Source organism: Panulirus ornatus, chromosome 43 (assembly GCF_036320965.1).
Source record: "Panulirus ornatus isolate Po-2019 chromosome 43, ASM3632096v1, whole genome shotgun sequence".
NCBI lineage: Eukaryota > Metazoa > Arthropoda > Malacostraca > Decapoda > Palinuridae > Panulirus > Panulirus ornatus.
This window is the reverse complement of record NC_092266.1, coordinates 33462863-33481264: the sequence shown is the minus strand read 5'-3', so window position 1 is coordinate 33481264 and position 18402 is coordinate 33462863. Positions and strand designations below refer to the sequence as shown.

The window sequence follows — 18402 nt, the reverse complement described above, 5'->3', positions numbered from 1 at the left end:
GAAAAGTATTTGAAATTGACTTCATTTAACAGCTTACTTGAATGTCATAAATACGACTAAACGATATTTTAACACCAGATTTGTATTCAGCATGAAAAATACTTCTTGTAATGAGTTTTTAAGGGAAATCTATTCTTCTGAGAAAAATGCCAAAATCTGAAGGTAATAGTTCAGGGTATTTTTTTCCTCCAAAAACGTTTTGTTTAAAAATTGAAAGATAAAATATTCAAACACTTCTATACTTGAAATAATCATGGAAAGTATATCATAACGCTCTTATTCACCGATAGATACCCAGAAAATACGATTCAAATGAGAAGAAAATATTTGAAATTGACTTCATTTAACAGTTTACTTGAATGTCATAAATACGACTAAACGATATTTTAACACCAGATTTGTATTCAGCATGAAAAATACTTCTTGTAATGAGTATTTAAGGGAAATCTATTTTTCTGAGAAAAATGCCAAAAATTGAAGGTAACAGTACAGGTTATTTTTTGCCTTCAAAAACGTTTTGTTTCAAATTGAAAGATAAAATATTCAAACACTTCTATACTTCAAATAATCATGGAAAATTTATCATAATGCTCTTATTCACCGATAGATACCCAGAAAATACGATGCAAATGAGAAGAAACTATTTGAAATTGACTTCATTTAACAGCTTACTTGAATGTCATAAATAAGACTAAACGATATTTTAACACCAGATTTGTATTCAGCATGAAAAATACCTCTTATAATGAGTTTTTAAAGGAAATCTATTCTTCTGAGAAAAATGCCAAAAAACTGAAGGTAATAGTTCAGGGTATTTTTTGCCTCCAAAAACTTTTTGTTTCAAAATTGAAAGATGAAATATTCAAACACTTCTATACTTGAAATGACCATGGAGAGTAAATCATAATGCTCTTATTCACCGATAGATACCCAGAAAATACGATGCAAATGAACAAAAAATACTTGAAATTGACTTGATTTAACAGCTTACTTGAATGTCATAAATACGACTAAACGATATTTTAACACCAGATTTGTATTCAGCATGAAAAATACTTCTTGTAATGAGTTTTTAAGGGAAATCTATTTTTCTGAGAAAAATGCCAAAAATTGAAGGTAATAGTTCAGGGTATTTTTTGCATCCAAAAACTTTTTGTTTCAAAATTAAAAGATAAAATATTCAAACACTTCTATACTTGAAATAATCATGGAAAGTATATCATAATGCTCTTATTCACCGATAGATACCCAGAAAATACGATGCAAATGAGCAGAAAATATTTGAAATTGACTTCATTTAACATCTTACTTGAATGTCATAAATACGACTATACGATATTTTAACACCAGATTTGTATTCAGCATGAAAAATACTTCTTGTAATGAGTTTTTAAGGGAAATCTATTTTTCTGAGAAAAATGATAAAAATTGAAGGTAACAGTTCAGGGTATTTTTTGCCTCCCAAAACTTTTTGTTTCAAAATTGAAAGATAAAATATTCAAACACTTCTATACTTGAAATAATCATAGAAAGCATATCATAATGCTCTTATTCACCGATAGATACCCAGAAAATACGATGCAAATGAGAAGAAAATATTTGAAATTGACTTCATTTAACAGCTTACTTGAATGTCATAAATACGACTAAACGATATTTTAACACCAGATTTGTATTCACCATGAAAAATACTTCTTGTAATGAGTTTTTAAGGGAAATCTATTCTTCTGAGAAAAATGCCAAAAATTGAAGGTAATAGTTCAGGGTATTTTTTGCCTCCAAAAACTTTTTGTTTCAAAATTGAAAGATAAAATATTCAAACACTTCTATACTTGAAATGATCATGAAGACTATATCATAATGCTCTTATTCACCGAGAGATACCCAGGAAATACGATGCAAATGAGAAGAAAATATTTGAAATTGACTTCATTTAACAGCTTACTTGAATGTCGTAAATACGACTAAACGATATTTTAACACCAGATTTGTATTCAGCATGAAAAATACTTCTTGTAATGAGTTTTTAAGGGAAATCTATTTTTCTGAGAAAAATGCCAAAAATTGAAGGTAATAGTTCAGGGTATTTTTTGCCTCCAAAAACGTTTTGTTTCAAAATTGAAAGATAAAATATTCAAACACTTCTATACTTGAAATAATCATGGACAGTATATCATAATGCTCTTATTCACCGATAGATACCCAGAAAATACGATGCAAATGAGCAGAAAGTATTTAAAATTGACTTCATTTAACAGCTTACTTGAATGTCATAAATACGACTAAACGAGATTTTAACACCAGATTTGCATTCAGCATGAAAAATACTTCTTGTAATGAGTTTTTAAGGGAAATCTATTTTTCTGAGAAAAATGCCAAAAATTGAAGGTAATAGTTCAGGGTATTTTTTGCCTCCAAAAACGTTTTGTTTCAAAATTGAAAGATAAAATATTCAAACACTTCTATACTTGAAATAATCATGGAAGTATATCATAATGCTCTTATTCACCGATAGATACCCAGAAAATACGATTCAAATGAGAAGAAAATATTTGAAATTGACTTCATTTAACAGCTTACTTGAATGTCATAAATACGACTAAACGATATTTTAACACCAGATTTGTATTCACCATGAAAAATACTTCTTGTAATGAGTTTTTAAGGGAAATCTATTTTTCTGAGAAAAATGCCAAAAATTGAAGGTAATAGTTCAGGGTATTTTTTGCCTCCAAAAACTTTTTGTTTCAAAATTGAAAGATAAAATATTCAAACACTTCTATACTTGAAATAATCATGGAAAGTATATCATAATGCTCTTATTCACCGATAGATACCCAGAAAATACGATGCAAATGAGAAGAAAATATTTGAAATTGACTTCATTTAACAGCTTACTTGAATGTCATAAATACGACTAAACGATATTTTAACACCAGATTTGTATTCAGCATGAAAAATACTTCTTGTAATGAGGTTTTAAGGGAAATCTATTTTTCTGAGAAAAATGCCAAAAATTGAAGGTAATAGTTCAGGGTATTTTTTGCCTCCAAAAACGTTTTGTTTCAAAATTGAAAGATAAAATATTCAAACACTTCTATACTTGAAATAATCATGGACAGTATATCATAATGCTCTTATTCACCGATAGATACCCAGAAAATACGATGCAAATGAGCAGAAAGTATTTGAAATTGACTTCATTTAACAGCTTACTTGAATGTCATAAATACGACTAAACGATATTTTAACACCAGATTTGCATTCAGCATGAAAAATACTTCTTGTAATGAGTTTTTAAGGGAAATCTATTTTTCTGAGAGAAATGCTAAAATTTGAAGGTATTCTTTGCCTCCAAAAACGTTTTGTTTCAAAATTGAAAGAAAAAATATTCAAACACTTCTATACTTGAAATAATCATGGGAAGTATATCATAATGCTCTTATTCACCGATAGATACCCAGTAAATACGATTCAAATGAGAAGAAAATATTTGAAATTGACTTCATTTAACAGCTTACTTGAATGTCATAAATACGACTAAACGATATTTTAACACCAGATTTGTATTCACCATGAAAAATACTTCTTGTAATGAGTTTTTAAGGGAAATCTATTTTTCTGAGAAAAATGCCAAAAATTGAAGGTAATAGTTCAGGGTATTTTTTGCCTCCAAAAACTTTTTGTTTCAAAATTGAAAGATAAAATATTCAAACACTTCTATACTTGAAATAATCATGGAAAGTATATCATAATGCTCTTATTCACCGATAGATACCCAGAAAATACGATGCAAATGAGAAGAAAATATTTGAAATTGACTTCATTTAACAGCTTACTTGAATGTCATAAATACGACTAAACGATATTTTAACACCAGATTTGTATTCACCATGAAAAATACTTCTTGTAATGAGTTTTTAAGGGAAATCTATTCTTCTGAGAGAAATGCCAAAAATTGAAGGTAATAGTCCAGGGTATTTTTTGCCTCCAAAAACGTTTTGTTTCAAAATTGAAAGATAAAATATTCAAACACTTCTATACTTGAAATAATCATGGACAGTATATCATAATGCTCTTATTCACCGATAGATACCCAGAAAATACGATGCAAACGAGCAGAAAGTATTTAAAATTGACTTCATTTAACAGCTTACTTGAATGTCATAAATACGACTAAACGATATTTTAACACCAGATTTGCATTCAGCATGAAAAATACTTCTTGTAATGAGTTTTTAAGGGAAATCTATTTTTCTGAGAGAAATGCCAAAATTTGAAGGTAATAGTTCAGGGTATTCTTTGCCTCCAAAAACGTTTTGTTTCAAAATTGAAAGATAAAATATTCAAACACTTCTATACTTGAAATAATCATGGGAAGTATATCATAATGCTCTTATTCACCGATAGATACCCAGAAAATACGATTCAAATGAGAAGAAAATATTTGAAATTGACTTCATTTAACACCTTACTTGAATGTCATAAATACGACTAAACGATATTTTAACACCAGATTTGTATTCACCATGAAAAATACTTCTTCTAATGAGGTTTTAAGGGAAATCTATTCTTCTGAGAAAAATGCCAGAAATTGAAGGTAATAGTCCAGGGTATTTTTTGCCTCCAAAAACGTTTTGTTTCAAAATTGAAAGATAAAATATTCAAACACTTCTATACTTGAAATAATCATGGAAAGTATATCATAATGCTCTTATTCACCGATAGATACCCAGAAAATACGATGCAAATGAGCAGAAAATATTGGAAATTGACTTTATTTAACAGCTTACTTGAATGTCATAAATACGACCAAACGATATTTAAAACCAGATTTGTATTCAGCATGAAAAATTCTTCTTGTAATGAGTTTTTAAGGGAAATCTATTCTTCTGAGAAAAATGCCAAAAATTGAAGGTAATAGTTCAGCGTATTTTTTGCCTCCAAAAACTTTTTGTTTCAAAATTGAAAGATAAAATATTCAAACACTACTATACTTGAAATAATCATAGAAATTATATCATAATGCTCTTATTCACCGATAGATACCCAGAAAATACGATGCAAATGAGCAAAAAATATTTGAAATTGACTTCATTTAACAGCTTCCTTGAATGTCATAAACACTACTAAAAGATATTTTAACACCAGATTTGTATTCAGCATGAAAAATACTTCTTGTAATGAGATTGTAAGGTGAAATCTATTTTTCTGAGAAAAATGCCAAAAATTGAAGGTAATAGTTCAGGATATTTCTTGCCTCCAAAAACGTTTTGTTTAAAAATTGAAAGATAAAATATTCAAACACTTCTATACTTGAAATAATCATGGAAAGTATATCATAATGCTCTTATTCACCGATAGATACCCAGAAAATACAATGCAAATGAGCAGAAAATATTTGAAATTGACTTTTAACAGCTTACTTGAATGTCATAAATACGACTAAACGATATTTTAACACCAGATTTGTATTCACCATGAAAAATACTTCTTGTAATGAGTTTTTAAGGGAAATCTATTCTTCTGAGAAAAATGCCAAAAATTGATGGTAATAGTTACAGCGGCGTATCTAGTGTGCCCTGGGCGCCACCTGAAGGGAGGCCCACTCAACAGGTTTGGTTTCTGACATATGCTTCCTGACTGATATTTTTAACGGTTTGTGAGACTGAAAAAGAAACTCGCCTACTTTTCAACTATAGTAATATTTTGCTACTATCAGTTGCATTACCGCTTCTACGTTACAACTTTGATTAAATAAGTCTTTAACTTTAAGTCTTTAAGTCTTTAAGTGTCTGTATAAATTCAAATTTGGCCTTACTCCTCAACAGTATATAATTACACTGTATATATTTCCATATACATCCACAGTATGTACATTCTTAAGCCAGGGGTGCAATTTCAGTGCTTGCCATAGGCGCTATTTCCCCTAGATACGCCCCTGGTGTCCTCCTCCCTCCTCATCCCCTTCCTCGCTCCACATCTTCGAAGGAAAAGGTGTTGGAAACTGATGAAATTCAGAACTTTAAAGAAAAAAGGAGTGACGCAATTGTTGGATTTAAACTAATTAAGATGTTTGTCTGGTGTTGGCGTCCTCTGGGCGGCTCACACCTGCCACATGAATAGAAAACGAGAACAAAACATGGCTCGACCCGCCTGGACGCCTTCATTCACATCCTGGGAATTACGGTCCGCGCACAGATGAGAGTTTTCCCTGATTACTCCCTGATGTCATTACTAGATGATCAAGTAGCTCACATGCCAGGAGAGAATAGGCAAGAGAAAGTGAGGACATTAGTTCCTCGAGGGAATGAACCGTCGGCAGACGAGGCGCCTAGTTTTCACAAGATATTGTTCCCGTTTCGTTCACATCCCGCGAATGGTTCCGCGTGGGAGGCAAAAGGAAAAGACGGTTGGATTTGCTATACGAAAACCCTCGGCCGTCAGCCGTATCCCCGGCCACATCTTACATCTATGGCCTCCGCCGCCGCCAGACGAGGAAATTAATCCGAAAAAATAAGGAGAGTGGGTGTGATGGCGAGGTGAAGATGAGAGAGAAGGTGCAACGTGCTGAGGTCCAGCGTAGGCGGCATCACAAGAGAGACGTATGAATAGAGTGATCGACTGGCAGCGGATATTCATAGATCTTACGAGAGAGAGAGAGAGAGAGAGAGAGAGAGAGAGAGAGAGAGAGAGAGAGAGAGAGAGAGAGAGAGAGAGAGAGAGAGAGAGAGAGAGAGAAAGAGAGAGAGAGAGAGAGAGACTCACAATAAGGCACTGCCAACACCCACACACACACACACACACACACACACTCAAATCAAACACGCACTTCAGGTGCCAACTGCTGTCGTCCAAAGCCATAGAAAACGGGGAACTACTCTGCTAAATTAACATTACTGGTGAGGTGCCTACGTGGGCTGGTGTTCAGCATCTCAACCCTATTGGTGTTCGGCCGCCCCAGTCGATAGCCAATATTCCTTATTCGCACCGACAGTGTCTCTCCAAGTCAATACAGCGCTACTCTCCACAACCCTCCCACCATCACAGAAAATGAACAAGGGGGACACTACTATATTCTATTTTATTATTGTTTCTCTATCTAGTCTTTAACATTGGGCCAGTTCAACTATCATATTAATTTATAAAGCTTCAATTATCATAGAAGACTCAACAAATGTATCTATATGATAATAAGGTCAGATAACACAATGCATTTAGGGAGCGACGAGTTAGTGTTGTATATTAATTGTAATACACACTTGGATATCTTTGAAATATTAAGTTAAATATGAATATCCTGGTTCTGTCTGTCTCAAGACATACAGAATGTATGTCTGTGTATAACTTATATATTCCTCTTATATAGAGATTAAAGTTTCCCTGATGTGTTCTGTACAGAACATATATGACACGAGACAGATATATGAGAGAATAAGCGAGGAAATGTTAACAACGAGGATATATGTGTGTCAGATGTGGAGGGAACAAGGAAAGCGGGGAGGCCAAATGAGAAGTGAATAGATGGAGTGTAAAAGATTTTGAGCGATCGAGGCCTGAACATACAGGAAGGTGAAAGGTGGGCACGGGATAGAGTGAACTGGAACGATGTGGTATACCGGGGTCGACGTGCTGTCAATGGAGTGAGCCAGGGAATGTGAAGCGTCTGGAGTAAATCATGAAAAGATCTGTGGGGCCTGGATGTGGATAGGGAGCTGTGATGTTAGGGGTTACCCCTAGTCCTGTCTGGCCCTGACATCATACTGTCTCAATTCCCTCCTCGCCCTCCCTCTCACAGCTTCCTGCACACTCCCCGTCGTACTATGTCTGTTCCTACCTCGCCAGCTTCTATTCCCGAGTGTCCAGAAAGTTGCGTCTACTTCGCTGGATTAGCTAGGGATATTTCTGTCCTTCCTCCCTGCCGGACTATCATACTGAACCCTATAACCTAGGGGAATTTCCCCACCCTGCTGCTACTCAAGCTATCTCCCCATATAGAGAACCAGACCAGGGTTGCTCGCTATAATGACGCCCCTGAGGATCCCACGTATACAATAACATATCAGGGATCACTTGCGCCTTGTCTTCTGTTGGTTGCAGTAGTCCAGACGATATGGCTTCCCTTTCCGAATGTTACTGGATCTTAGCCTTGTGTTTACTGTTCGGGGAAATATAAAGTCTTTCCTCTCTCTCTCTCTCTCTCTCTCTCTCTCTCTCTCTCTCTCTCTCTCTCTCTCTCTCTCTCTCTCTCTGCCAGTCCTCTTCCCATCTCACTGGCTCTCCCATACCATTCTGGCATCTCCCTCACTCCCACATGCGGGCGTCGCCTCGCCCAGGGCACGTGGCTACACTACCCATGTTAACAGGTATTCAGATCGACTTATAATGGTGACGGACTGAGAGGGTGTTCAGAAACATGGCCAACACAGCGACCAGGTGGTGAACTGGGCAGAAGGCTGCAGGACCAGGTGGTACAGGTGGTGCAGCTCACGCGCCAGGCGGAACAGGGGATCCTGGAGTCAGAGTATCATAATACAAGAGGCTCAGGCGCAGTGCGTCTGCTTGACTGACCTCGTGAGGTCAAGCAAGGTCATTACCGTCGGTCCCTCTGAGGAAGAGAAGCAACTCAGGTGAGGTCATACGATCTCACCTGTCAGTTGCTTCATGCGATGGTTACAGAGGCCGCCTGAAGCGTGGGGTCACTTCAGGCGGAAGACAAATGAGGTCACCACGATGGGTTGAACCTAGTGAGGGAGGCTACCCACACTACACCATGTACAGCTGCTCCTGAGAAGCTTCGAGGATGGAGCCTGGCTTACCCACAGTGACACCTGGCTTACCCATGGTGGAGCCTCGACTGCCCATACTTGAGCCTTATTTACCCTCAGTGGAGCCCCAATTATGCAGAATGAAGCCTAACTTACCTTGGATGACCCTATCTAGACTGGCCTACCCATGACGGAGCCCCACTGGACTGCCCATGATGGAGCCCCACTGGACTGCCCATGATGGAGCCCCACTGGACCATGCTACCCAAGATGGAGCCCCTACTGGACCAGGACTTAGCTAGATGGATCCTCGAAGCCGAGAGCTTGACGTAAGACTAAACTTATGGGTTTCCAGGAAGGCGTGCTGGAAGGGTGTGGAAATGAAATTTATGTTCACTGGAAGAGAAAAAAAAAGGGGGCTGGGAGAAAGCGAGTAAGAGAGAGAGAGAGAGAGAGAGAGAGAGAGAGAGAGAGAGAGAGAGAGAGAGAGAGAGAGAGAGAGGGGGGGGGGGGGAAGGGGGGGACAGTGAAGCCTCCCACACCAGCCCAGGTCACGAGGTCGTTAGTGGCACCACACACAGCAGTAACTCCTCGTTACATAGTACATATCACCTCCACAGGCACACGTGCCAAGGGTAAGGGACAAGTCCAGACTCGCTCATGTGCCCATCCCCCTGGCGCTATCACCATGTCCAGCCAAGTGTCCCCACCCCCTCTCCCATGTCCAGGGGAAGGTGGGTGTCCCATGTCCAACATGCCGGCCAGAGCCCAGCTGACGGTACCAAGACAGTCTGGACAGAACAGAACACTTACCACTGTCTTACTTACCAGCCCTCCCTCCCTCCCTCCCTCCCTCCCTCAACAATATTCAGACCACAGCAATATTCAGACCACAGCAATATTCAGACCACAGCAATATTCAGACCACAGCAATATTCAGACCACAGCAATATTCAGACCACAGCAATATTCAGACCACAGCAATATTCAGACCACAGCGATGTTCGGACCGAAGTTTTGTTTATTTCAGAGCTATTTCTGGCCCATGGCTGCATTTACACCATACGTCCACGTCTTGCCTCAGAATAGGACAGAATGTGAACACTCACACACACACACACACATCAAATGAAAGTGGAAGGTCGAGGAAAAGGGAGGAATGGTTTACTAGATGGTGTTAACAAGGCTTCGTGATGTTCCATGACCAAGATACAGGCTGCCAGCTGCAGCCAACCAGCATCTGTGAGGTATAATGGAGGAAGGAAGGAGGGAGTACACCAGGATGGAGGGAGGGAGGGAGGGAGGGAGGGTGTACACCAGGATGGAGGAAGGAAGGAAGGAAGGAGGAAGGAGGGAGGGAGTACATTAGAATGGAACACAGCAAATTAGATTCAGGTGTGTGGATCAGGCAATGTTCAGCCAAGTGTTCACATCCTACACAAGACCAAACCTTTTAAATGTTTCTCACGTGTGGTCACCCAAGGTGATGAAGAAGCAAGCCAGGTAGACTCGCCAGGCCAAGCAAGCCAGATGCTCTCGAGCACCAAACTATGTAATATGTGAAGCCATCGTTGGCAAGCCAGGAGAGAGAGAGAGAGAGAGAGAGAGAGAGAGAGAGAGAGAGAGAGAGAGAGAGAGAGAGAGAGAGAGCGTGGAGACCTACCTGGAAGGCATCATTTAGCGAGTGCATTCTCATCCTCTCTCTCTCGTTACTCTCCAGTCGCCTCAAGTTCCTCTCTCGCGCCGACGACGACGGCCTCTTACGCCGCCCTGAGCTCCGCCTCTCGCCACGCCCACCGCCCACGCCCACGCTTACGTCATCACTGACGGAGGAGGAGTCTGTGACGTCACCGCTCCCGGCCCCGCCCACCTCCAACAGCCGCTGTCGCCTCCTCTTCCCCCCTCGCTCGTACCTGTCGGGGAAGTGGAATCACAGGGTTAATATGAACAGCCTCAGTATAATTACTTGATGACTAATGAGACAGCAGGAGACTGGTAATCACACTGTGATGGCTGAGATGGAAGAAGTAGTGAAGACTGGGAATACAATAACAGAACACCCCCCTAGGGGATTGGAAGTGAAGGTCTGTGAAGTGTTAACATTTACTTTTCCACACATGACACAAAAACTAGCAATACTCAGGTGTGCCAGTGGTGCAGGAGAGGAACCACGGGTTTAATGTAGTATCAGCAAGTCCACAGACGAGGGGTAAAAGGGCACTGCTTCCTCTTCACCCGTGGGTTGCAAGCAACGGGGGAAAAGGAGCCAGAGAAGTCATATTTTTGCTTGAAATCAATTCCCGTGTGGGTCAGGTGGTTAGACCAGAGAGGGTTGCTGAGAGGGGTAAAGACTATTGCAGAAAGGGACGTGATGGTCGATACAGAGAGAGAGAGAGAGAGAGAGAGAGAGAGAGAGAGAGAGAGAGAGAGAGAGAGAGAGGTAATTACTAATTAGAGACATGGTTGAGACAATTAGAGACAAGGATAAGGTAATTAAAGAGAGGGTCGTGGTGGGCTGATGGCCTGACAACAGGGACCCGGTAAAACCAATATTTGGTTGGGCAACACTGGTCTGTGGGACCGCAGGCCAATTAACTGTCTAGTCCCATTGTGGGATGTCAGGGGACATTGTGGGATACTGGGATATTACGGGCTTTTATGGGATCTCGTGGCTCGTTTTATGAATCTCTAGGACATTGTGGGACAGTGAGGTAATAATATCCATCACTGTGGGATATCGAAGACAATATTACACCATGAAAGCCTGGGATATTATGGGATATTTTACAACTGTGTTGGGGAATATCATGATGGGACTTTCTGTATTATCACAGAGCACTGCAGGAACCTATGGGCCACCACTGAGGGTTACTGTGGATGTAAACCACACGGGTATACTGACAGGTCGAGGTACAGTAAACTCATGTGGTGTGGTATACATGGGAGATCTAGGATCCCTGACCTGACCATGAAAGGAAACATCCAGAGTACACCTGTGACCCCCAGCTTGTGACCCCAGCTTGTGACCCCCAGCTTGTGACCCCAGCTTGTGACCCCCAGCTTGTGACCCCCAGCTTGTGACCCCCCAGCTTGTGACCCCCAGCTTGTGACCCCCAGCTTGTGACCCCCCAGCTTGTGACCCCCAGCTTGTGACCCCCAGCTTGTGACCCCAGCTTGTGACCCCCAGCTTGTGACCCCCAGCTTGTGACCCCAGCTTGTGACCCCCAGCTTGTGACCCCCAGCTTGTGACCCCCAGCTTGTGACCCCCAGCTTGTGACCCCCAGCTTGTGACCCCCAGCTTGTGACCCCAGCTTGTGACCCCCAGCTTGTGACCCCCAGCTTGTGACCCCCAGCTTGTGACCCCCAGCTTGTTTGTTTACTTTAAGGGACTGTTTCCCTTCCATTCTCCACTCTCGCTTAAATACATCCCTCCGCGTCTTATGAGACAGGCTCACCGCTACATTATAATGTAGTGCTGAATACAGTATACTGTAGTGCTGACTACAGTATACTGTATTGGTGACTCACTTTCTAAATCACAGTTGAAGTCATCTCTACCAAGCAGGGAGGGATGGAGGACCACGCCTGCAGTAGGGGTAACGTTGCTGCTACTGACAACAGGTTCAGGTGGACATGATAGATAAAACTCACTCAAGCTTAACTTCCACAGTTTAATGTGTGACAGATGTATAAGACGTGGGATCCAAGTCTCATCCCCTTCAAACTTGTCACTCTAAAGACGTCTGCATCAGACACGATCGAGCCTCGTACAGATCGGGCCAGGAACCACTGGTCTGGTCCAACACTGACCTGTAACCACTGGTCTGGTCCAACACTGACCTGTAGCGTTTAATACCAAAACCTTATCGAGTTCATGATTGAAAAGAATCCTTTGAAATCTTTGAGGTTTGGTGTAGAAACCTTTATAACTTGGAAGGTTCATTATAGAACACTTTACAACTTTACGGGATTAGTAATAAGCTCTTTGCTACCGGGGAGGCCGCCAAAGGCCCTCTGAACCAAGAGAGAGAGAGAGAGAGAGAGAGAGAGAGAGAGAGAAAGAGAGAGAGAGAGAGAGAGAGAGAGAGATTGACAAAAAGGAGGACAATTTATGAGGAGAGCAACTGTGGTGCTGGGAGGAGGATTGGTGGTGGTCTAGAGCGGCGATTGTGGTGGGTGAGGGAGCTGTGCGGGAGCGATAAGAGACGGAGGGAGAGGAGGAAAAGTGGGGAGAGACATAGGAGGGGAGGATATCATGTATCTCCAATAAGGGGATATTCTCCCCACCCTGAGGATGTACCTCATGTGTGCCACAAAGACACATTTCCATCTGTCAAATCATCTGAATCTAGACACAGCAAGATAATGCCTCGGTCAAGGTAATACAGAGAGCAACCTAGATAATATAAGATATCTATCAGCAAGCGAGGTTTGTCTTCTGTTGAAGGTGAGGTAACCCTAGCCCGGGCACCTGATTCGCTCTTACTCTTTCCTCTCCCTCAGCCACTCTCCCACTCAACCCTCACTCTCCCACTCAACCCTCACTTTCCCATCTTCCTCAGTAAGCCCTTCTCCCTTCCTTCTTCCTCAGTCGGCATCAAGTGACTAACCCACAAGACCCTCTCCATCTGAACTCTAGATTCCTTCTTCGTCCTCCCTTCTTGTCGCACCCCCGACGTCCTCCCCACTTGTCGCACCCCCTGACCTCCTGACCTGCGTCTCACTGTCCCCCGTAGCTCCCCACCTACACACACACACACACACACACACACACACACACACACACACACACACCAGGTGATGTTGACATCTTGTTAGCTGCTGGGCATCGTGTCTCCTTCGCTTCCAAAGGTACAATTGAATTACACCATTAACGCCGACCCCTCAGGCTCCTCTGTCCTCTGTGCACGACCCTCCATACCTTTGACTCATTTACTATCGCCTTTTCTGCCACTTCCCCTCCCAGCAACCTAACTCTTCCACTTCTCCTCCCAGCAAACTAACTCTTCCGTAAATATTCAACATTAGTTATCATTTCGCGTCCCTCTAGTTAGCTCGGTATGAGGTCTCAATCTTGTGTCTGCCACACGGGTGGAGACAGTTCTGAAGGTTTGTCTAACGTCTGGTTGTCACAACACCATGATGTAAACATTGTTGCACCTGGAATATGAGGGCACGACCTTTCATCCCGCCACTACGACCCTTGAACACGACGCTACGGCCTTTAAGCACGACGGCACGACCCCTGCGCATGAAGGTAAGACCAGTGAGCACGACAATATGACCTCTAAGCATAACGGTACGACCCTTTACCACGACCTTACGACTCTTTACCACGACGGTACGACCGGCAGGTATAATGGTGTGACCTTTACCTGGTCGTCGTATTTGAGGGTCGTACCAATAATGAGACCATCGTCCCCAATACTCGCACTGTCGTTTTCTTAAGCGAAACTCCAACCTGTCGTCCTGAACAATGGTTAACCTTCTTTAACGAGGCAATTCAGAGTTAACTACCCAGTGCTGGACAACCATTATCTTTTCTGTCGTAGCCAGGGTGTCAGCCGGGTGTCAGCACATGACTGGCAGAAGTCAGCACAGGAAGTCAGCAGGGTGTCAGCTCATGAAGGATGTCAGCAGCGGATGTCAGCCGTACTCAGTGTGGTCGAGGGCAGCCAACTAGTTGCACATATCACCCATTATTAACAGCGATGATCCAATTACCTCTCCTTGCCTGCCCCGCGTCAGGACAGACAGCCTTAATGTAGCTGACACGACACATGCCAGGCCTCTCACCAGTCAGCAGCGTCAGTCATCTCACCAGTGACAGTCAGCGGCGTCAGCCTTCTCTACAGTGAAACGTGAGCATCGTCAGGAGCCGTCGCTGATGTCAGCCACCTCCTGAACAGTGTTGAATATCACCTCAGCAATACCAGGAGCCCTCAGGAGTGTCAGCGTTCTCCTCAACATCGTCAGCAACCATCGAGGGCATCAGCCATCTTGTCAGTGGCGTAAGAAACCCTCACAAGAGCCGCCCATCTCATCAACCACCTGACACGTCAGTCGCACCCAGCTGACACAGGGGGAGTGGACGTCAGCCATCAAGCCAGCCCAGCGTCAGTAAGCGGAGTCAGCCAGGCAGCATTAGCCAGTGGCACAGCTGGTACACCCAAGCCACCTGACACTGGACCAGGAGGCTGGGGCCATATGGTGACCCAGGAGTAAGACCGTCGGTCCAGTGTGGCCAAATTGGGTTATTTCGTCCAGTGTGGCCATGATGTGGCCAGGTGGGGCAGGCGAGGCCATGGGGACGACCCAACCACCCTGGTAGGGACCTCGTAGGATGGTTGGGGTGGGGGGGGGGGGTGCCGACCCCCTGTGGACGGTCCCCGTGGCTAAGTTCCTCATGGGCAGTCCACTAGGGAGGGGACAAAGGCTTTAGGCGGACTAACGCGTAGCGCTCACCACAGGAAAACCTAGAGTTAATACGGGTAACGACCCGTGTGAGTCACGTGTTGTCATGGGCCTCGTGTGATGTGAGGACATTGTATCTTGGTGGGTAAAACCCAGCAGCCCATGTGTGGGTGGGTGAGGCAGGAAGAAAACACAGCTACCTGGTTCAAAAGAGTGACACTTGACAGCCACTGAAGTGTTGGTTCACTGCGCCGCCGTCACTAACTATCCCGATACCCAGGCGGATAATACAGGTAATATACCTGCCTGGTCAGTGGTGCCTACCACCTAGTACCTACCAGAGAGAGGGGGGGGAGGGGAACCCAGCGTCATCATCACAAGTGGCCATGTGCCGTTTACGCTGGACTCCGGCTGGGCCGACGGACCTGCCTGGGAAAGGACCTGCCTGGGAAAGGACCTGCCTGGGAGAGGACCTGCCTGGGAGAGGACCTGCCTGGTAGAGGACCTGCCTGGGAGAGGACCTGCCTGGGAGAGGACCTGCCCCGTGGATGAAAGCTTCACATCTCGCCAGATGAATTTCTATGTGGGTCACTTAGTAACTGCCCCTCTCTCTCTCTCTCTCTCTCTCTCTCTCTCTCTCTCTCTCTCTCTCTCTCTCTCTCTCTCCCCCCAGCAACAAGCACGACCTGCACGACTCACACGTAGTCGTCGTCGTCGTCGTCGTTCCAGTCGTACACGGCGGCGTGGAGTGGCGTGGGGGTGGCCGGGGGGTCCAGGTGGGGGGGCGCCGTGCCCTCGTCGATGCCCTCCACGGTGATGCCAGGGACCTGACGCATCCTGCAGACAGACAAAGAGACATGACAACGTTACATGTCACACCACACTATGACAAACAAACAAACAAATAAACAATGATAACATGATGATAAGACACAAACTTATGACTTTACTAAAAACAACAGAAATATCTAGTGGGTCAACACCAGAGAGTCGTGGCTTGAACATCAGCTCAAGATTGTACACAGAAACCAGCTGTTCGAAGTAAACAAGAATCAGCTGATGATGTACACAAAGATAGCAGGTCCCTGTGAATAATGATCAGCTGATGAATGTTTACGATTATCAGCTGTTCGAAAGAAAAGAGCAGATGTTGACAGTGAGCAATGTAAAAGATGTCATACAGTATGGCTAATATGATAAACATTGTATGAATATAAAAAGTAGAACAAATACTTTCGACTGAACAGATAATCAAATAAACATAATAGATGATCACTACTAATTACTAAACATATAACGAGAGTAAAAAGAACAGCTCAAGGGGTTAAGACATTATGAGAATACTTAAAGTCTTATTAGATAAATGATAATTCACAGGAGAATATAACATTAGGCCTCAAAATAACATCACTAATTCTTTCGTGTGTGTGAAGCGTTAGAGAGGGAGGTCAGGAGCCAATGACTCTGGGTAACAGGCCTATCAGCAGGGGTCAACAGAGGTCACAGGAACCAAAACCTGTTTACAGCTTCATACAACAATATTACAGAAGGGTTCAGTGGCGCTTCAAGTTCGGATCCTCTGTGTAACAAGTTCGGATCCTCTGTGTAACTCGATTCTAAACCCATCTGTGACGAGAGGGGTCAAGGTGTGACCTCTAAGAAGCCAAATCAGCAGAGGTCAAAGGTCGTTGTAGACTGTTCGTGGTACCATCGTCAGAGGTTTCCACTCCTGCTGACCAACAGGTGACACTGATGACTGCAGATAACACCAGCCTCACTGATCACACACCACCTCACACACACGTACACTAGGAACACATAGGAGGGTAAACTGTGGCGAAAGATGAACAATTACTTGGTAGATAATATATACACAATCTGAGTACACACACACACACACACACACACACACACACACACACACACACACACACAATTTTCGTATAGAGCTTATTTAGAAATAATATAGTTAGAGGTAAAAGGAGTTTGGATACAGACAAGGTAATCAAGATACACATATGAATGCATACATGTGAATGTTAACAAGACTGCCGTTGTGTGATCTGAGGAGAACTATAATAATGTTCAGTATAGAGTATATGTATAACTCTTATGTATTCAATATAGAGTACATGTATAACTTATGTATTCAATATAGAGTACATGTATAACTCTTATGTATTCCTCAACAGAGATCTATCGTCAAACTACAATATTCCTGAAATGACAAAGAATTATTTATCTTATACACAGAAGAATACAGATAGTTTCAAAATGCTTGACAGTGTTTGCAGTAAATGTTTTATATCTGAACTAGACATGTAAACCAATAACTTCAAAATGTAATATTGTTTACAGAATAAGAATCGTAAATCTGAATATCTGTGTTGCCACACTTCTGTTCTGGGGCCTTGCTCGTGCGTGTCCCTCCTGGCGAAGCAACCATAGTCAGAGGAGATCCTTCCTTTGGTGGCAAACTGGCAACTTAACACATCATCGCGTTATGGGGGCAGTTGCGTCTCTTATCTGTCACTCGCAGGGCAAGTGCTCCTCCACCCTCTCCCCCTCCCCCACAGTAAGCGTGTGTATATGTGTGTGTGTGTGTGTGTGTGTGTGTGCTTGTTCATGTATGTATGTATGTATGTATGTATGTATGTATGTATGTAATGTATGTATGTATAAGGGCGTGTGAGTGTGAGAGAGGAGGAGGGGTAGATGTCGATGTTATGTGTGTGTGTGTGTGTGTGTAGTGACCGATTTGTACATAAGGGGAGGAAGTTGCTCACCAGCGACGCCACACCAGCACACGTCCGCCACCTGGTGCCTCCTGTGCTCCACCAACCTGCTGAATGTCTCCACTGTACTGATGTGCTCCATCACCACCATCCACACCTGACATCACCACCATCCACACCTGACATCACCACCATCCACACCTGACATCACCACCATCCACACCTGACATCACCATAATCCACACCTGACATCAACACCATCCACACCTGACATCACCACCATCCACACCCGACATCAACACCATCCACACCCGACATCAACACCATCTACACCTTCCCTCTGGCTGGGTCAAGATCTACTTCGCTTCACATAACTCAGGTGTAATTTTCTTTTCCTGTGATTTGCATACTGGCCTATGACTACAGCCGGTGCCAGAAGTGATCGTCCAGGGGAGGAGGTCAAACAAGAGTCACATTCAGAGCTG

At 43.0% G+C, this 18402-nt stretch overlaps 1 pseudogene; it reads right to left on the bottom strand.

Annotated features, from left to right (window-relative positions):
* LOC139762546 (uncharacterized) overlaps positions 1-18402 on the bottom strand; it is a 56649-nt pseudogene that overhangs the window by 23131 nt on the left and 15116 nt on the right.